Genomic DNA, 6,062 nt, shown 5'->3' on the forward strand with positions numbered 1-6,062 from the left:
TCTGTCCTCCAAGTTTGCTGGGGCGGTTTGCCTAAAAAGACAATCGTCCTACAGCATACAACAGTCTTTGTTCGTTGGGGTAGTTTTCAAAAATTAGTTCCTCCAACCTGAGACTTTTTCAAAATGAAATACAACTTAAAAATGCAATTTTCGACGAGAGTGGTGCAACACAATTAGAGATTGTAGGCACACAAAGCGAACCACAAAATCCTGAAACCAGCAACAACATGCATACGACTTCGACTCAGGAATTGCAAAATGTATGTGCTAAAGAATTTTTCACGTAGCTCCAGGTACAATTCTTTCTCTGCCGGATACCGCAGATAATCTCGACAGAGTTCAAGAACTAGAAAACTGCTATCAGTACACCAAAATAAGATATCTTGGTTGAGGGTCAGAGCACGACGCTTAGTTCAATTCCAAATCAGTTTGGGCGTAACTAAAATACAACGAGCATTTGGGCAGCCATCGGAAAATTAACACAGACCTCTCAAATAAAATAGAAAATGTATTAGTCTCCTGTGATTCCATTGAAAAAAGTCAGTTAAATAACTCGTATTTTGAACGTGTTGATCTCTCAATAAAGTTAGAAAGTAACAAATTACCCGAGGTGTTGAGAATATTGAGTACCTACGTGCCAATCTGTTGCTTTGTTCTTGTCAAATTCAGAGCAAGATGATCTCAATTGCTATCAGGTATTCTACTTGAATGTGTTGATGCTCCAGACAAAGAGACAAATTGGCAAAAACTTTTTTGCATTTTCCAAATGCGTTCTACGTGCTTGTAACCGATGAGGCAAAAAGCAAAGGCGCTATCAAGACCAATGTCTTGCAGAACGATTTGACCGTTGGAACGCCGGTGAAAATGGAATCTTTTGGTCAGAAGCCCATGAAACAGTCAAAAGGACAGAGAACTAGCAGCATTGAATAAATATCGGCAGAGCAAAAACTTTGTGCTCACAAGGCCAATTTGGCCGAGCTTCTAAAGTTTTACCTTCTGAAGATCTCGCACCCAATAAAAAAGCTACGTTAAAAGCACTGGAAAGTTACAACCGAAAGAAAAGTTACCCGGTGTCAGTATACCTGACGACACTGCATCCAATGAGTTCCAATTCAGTGAAAATGTTGTTTATGAAGACATTCAGCAGGCACACTGCAGCCTTACCATCTAAGATGTTTCCAGAACATCTTCGGCACGCAGTAGACTGCACTGCAACTGATCGGTCTGAGTTTGCTCTGAAAATGATAACAAAGTTTCTAAACTTTGGTAGCAGGGGACTATTTCCTGACTATTTTTTCCAAAGCACTCTGCTGCGCTTCACTCACGGCTTTATTCAAAAAGAAATGTGGGGTGCTTCTGATAGTAGTTGGCAAAGTGTTGCAACGCCTCATAGCAAAATGTTTGTCAAGTGAAGCCATATGAGAAGCAATCGAACTGTTTCGTAGTTTGCAATCGGGAGTCTGCCTTAGCGGAGGCGCTGCGGCAATCATTCATTCGTCAAAAATTACATAAAATAACATAGTTAGTGCTCAGACGGACGAAGTCGTGCTTCAGATTGATTTCCAAAACGCTTTTAACTCAGTCAAGTGTTCACACTTAATAATATTAACTTAATAAATTATTCCTGGATATGCCACCTGCACTAATTTTTGCTACTCCCGGCACACATCACTCTTCTATAACAATGCAATCATTCAAAGTGAACCTGGTGTTCAGCAGGATCATTCGCTGGGACCGTTATTGTTCTACGTGATGTTTTGGCCAATCACACAGAAGATCAAGACTTCAGTTCCGAGTTTGTTATAGCACACTTGGTACTTAAAAGATGGGTTTATTGCTGGACCTGAAGAGCAGATCAAAAAAATGCTTGACAGTCTAGCGAAAGAAGGCCCTGAGAGAGGTCTAATCTTGAGAAAGCACAAATATGAGCTGTGTTCAATAAAAGATTTACCCTCCGTTGATCAGATAGTAGAAAAGAATTTGGGAAACGGTTTTGATGTTCTGGGTGCTGCAGTGGGTTCCAACGAGTTTCCCGCTTCTTGTTTGAAGAGGAGAGTTCAAAACTTTTTATCTATGCTGGACAATTTACATCACCTCAACAATCCTCAGTGTGCATTAGGTATCCTTCGTTTTTGTTTAGGAACTAGTATACTTTTTACGAACTTACACTCCATCAAGCGAGATGCTCGCATTTTTAATATTTTTTGATGACGGTCAATAAAAAGTGTTCGATCCAATTGTTGGCTCAATTATTGGTGATGACCCATGGAAACAGTCTTCCTTACCTATAATTTGCTGTGACTAGGCGTCAGACAGTCACAAGAGCAATACAAAAATGCGTTTGCGGGCTCAATTATAACCTCAGACGAGCTGACCAACAAAAAAATAGATGTCGCTCAGAAAGAAGAGTTACACTTTTAAAGAGTTACACCAGAGTCTGGAACCGTTCAATCTACTTTTGAACAAGCAAAAGAAGATCCAAGAAGCACTTGATAAAGATAAAGTTGCTGTCCTAATAGGAAATATAACGTCAACCAGGGAAAAGGCAAGACTCCAATCCCCGCGTGGCTTGCTGCGCCTTCAATTCCCTCGATAGGTCTACTCCTTTCGGCTAAGGAATTTCAAGTCAGTGTCAAGTACAGGCTCGGGATCGCAGTTTATGATCAAGAAAGAAAATGTCCTCATTTCAGGTCAGGTACAGTGGACACAATTGGTGACCATGCAGTTGCCTGTCATGGGAAGGTAGTTGCGATTTCAAGGCACGATAGAATTCGCGATTGTATAGCTTCCACCTGTTCTGCAGATATTTTGTCTCAAGGAATTAAAAACGCAATCTCATTGCGGAAAATAATTCACGCCAAGGAGACGTCTATCTGCTTTCTTGGAAATCTGGCCAATCTGCTCCTCTAGACATAACCGTAACTTCTTCTCTGCAACTGCACATTATTTCTCAAGCTTAAGAGAAGTCTGGCTATGCAATTGAGGCTGCTGAAGATCAAAAATATGCTCCGTAGGATAGTAACTGTGCTAAACAAACAATTTTGTTCCTCCCTCTGGCAATCCAAGATTTTGAGTGGTCTGTCGAGGATTCTGAAGAAGGCCTTACTGCGCATGTCTTTGTTAGCTGATAGGAAAAATTATCAGTCAGTGGGACATTTCATTGCCTTCGACAGGGCAGTTTGGTCACTTTCTGTTGTCATTATACGAGGATCAGCTACTATGCTGTTGTCGCGAGCTCCGTAGTAGAGCGCAGCATTTAGTTGATCTTGCCTGATGATTAGCATCCCGATTGTGTGGGCCGCAACGTGGAAATAGTTTTTCCTAAACGCTTGTGTTGAGTTGAATCAATCTCTTGATGAATTAGAAACACGCCCGAATTTTTATTGAACTCGCCCAATGGGAGTGGAGTCTTTTCTTAAGCAATGTCATCCAACAAGAGGGGACTTGAGCTCAGTTCATTAACGCGAGGAAATTAAAAAACGAGTGTTAAAAGCCTGAGGTAGAGAGGAAGAAATATCAAAGGTCGGAGTAAAAATCAAGATTGGCAATAGGAAGCAATCAGCAAAGATTCAAATTGTAGATCAAGATAAACCAAGACTTTAATAGAGACCAAGCAGATTGCAATAATTCTTACCAGTTTTAAAAAAGTTCGTGCTGTAAGTTAAAATATTCTGCATGCTTCGAAAATCAAATCTTATTTAACAAACTTATTATATCTTTATCCAATTAAGTGTGATTGAATTCCAATTTAATATTTGTCTGCTGAAAGAGAAATCTAAAAATACTTTCTTAGTTTTCTTTTTATTTTCAAATTGATCCATTTTATTCAATGTTATATAGATGCGCACAGCCGTTTCTGCCTAACACTTACCATCTTAAAAATATTTGTACATATTTCAGCGTCGGTATGAACGGAAAGAGTAATTTTATTATCAGATCAAAAATCGAGCCACAAAATTCAAAAATAACCATATATCAAATTAGTTTTTCACAACTACTATTAATATGCAAGAACAATTACTTTTTTATAAAACAGCGAACGTTTAATAAAAAAAATTATATACACATTGCGATCTTGCTGGTTGTCTTCGTTGCTGAGTGTTGAGTTATTGTACGTTCAAAAAAATTAATTTGGTCAAAAAATTAGTCATTTTTGTCGAAGAAGATGAGATAGCCGAGAGACATATAAATAAAGAAAAAGACATCCGGCATGCGTTAACTGTTAAATAGTTTTGAACTTTGAGTTTGTAACTGACACCAAGTTAATAAACAGGACTAAGATTTATGTTAACCTGTTAGTAAACTATGATGGATTTTCATTTCAAATGTTTATAAATTCAAGCAAAATTAATCAAAATTGTTATATGTTTATATACATATTTTTTTTATTTTTGTTGCTGAACTTGCCGGAATAAACTAAGTGCTCAGCAAATAAATTCAATACCTCTGCAGCCATTAAACTCAAATCTTATGAACAGTAAACAAATTTTGTTGTGATAAAGCTTCAAATGTTTCAAAATTTGGCCGAATCAAATGTGACTACTTCCATTTCTATAAGAACTTTATCAAAAGATCAATAGCAATAAGAAAAAACAGTGAAAAAATATTGGTTCAATCGAAATTGTCTCGTGCCAATCAATTTTATTTTTCGGAAAAAGTTTGAACTCCAAGTTAAACAAAGAAAATTTAGGTTTTACCACCTTTCCCTCTTACTAGCCTCCAAAAAATAATAAATGATTTTACAAAAACCGCAGTTTGATAAACATAACCTTATTCAACCTAAATTCAAAAAATCTCCGCAAAGATTTTTAATATAGGTTTGGTCTGAAGCTACGGGAGACGATCAGTTGCAGAATGCATATAAATGATAAATAGTATAACTTTTGTTTCGTTCTCTTGTTGAATTTTTGATAGTCTAAGAAAAGAAGTAAGTACGAAAAGTGATTCCCCAACTTTTAACAAAAGAAATAATTTTCTGCAATTACTCCCTCTGAGACCAAATTTACGCGAGCTAGCGTTGTTACATAAAAAAACACAAAAGACTTGAATTGTTCCGTTTGGTTATCAGTAAATTTTTGCCAACAATTGGACTCAGGAAATTATGTTGCTGATTAAAGAACCACTATGCAACACTTATTTCAATTTGCGAAAAAATCTGCTTTCATGTTTATCCAAGATTTTGTTTACTGGAATAGCATTTTCTGAAATTTGGAAAGAAGTATCCTATTTCCTTCTGGGATTCATCAATCATTTTCTGCAGCAAAAATGCATTAAAAAAACTAAGATGTAAACGTTTTTCTTGTTGGTTTTATGGTTTTTTGAATAAAAAAAGAGCAAGAACGATTGAAGGAAGTCTATTATAGGCTCATGCTCAGAGAAATCGACAGCTTCGACCGCATATACTCCCACTGCTCGTGCTCTGGTTCGGAAAATGTCTGAAAAGAGAATGTCGGAGAATGCCAAGAAAACAAATGCTCAGAATTATTTACTACAATTTTTTTCAATGAACAGGAAAGCAAGGAAAATGCTTATTTAAAAAACTCAATAGTATCGTTACGAGCAATTGACGTTAGATAAGAAATAAAAATTTCAAATGTTTCTGTAACGTAGTTGACATTACAGTGGTGTGTGGTATGAGCTGTGGAAATCTTGTTTTTTAACATTTATTTTAACATAGGTTAACAGATATTTTAACATGATGTTCATACAATGAACCATTTCTTTTTCCAGAATTCTCTTTCTTGCTCTATGTTCGTCTATTTTTTTATCTTAACACAATCTCTCTCACTCCCTCTGTCTCTCCTACTCACCCACACTTACACACGTTTACGCATACGCATGCACACACAAACGCGTCGCATTCAGAAACACAAACACGTCATACATATAAACACACAACCTTCACAAAAAAATCTGATCTGATGCTATGGGACGGTCATTTGCAGAATGCAGTAAATTATAAAACAGAGCTGTTTTCAGATTCAAAAAATAAATAACTTTTTTTGGTCAACTGTTACATTTTTTATTGTCTAAGAAATTGAATAAGTAAAAAACATGATCGC

Source organism: Convolutriloba macropyga, chromosome 3, assembly GCF_964194025.1.
Source record: "Convolutriloba macropyga chromosome 3, txConMacr16.3, whole genome shotgun sequence".
NCBI lineage: Eukaryota > Metazoa > Xenacoelomorpha > Acoela > Convolutidae > Convolutriloba > Convolutriloba macropyga.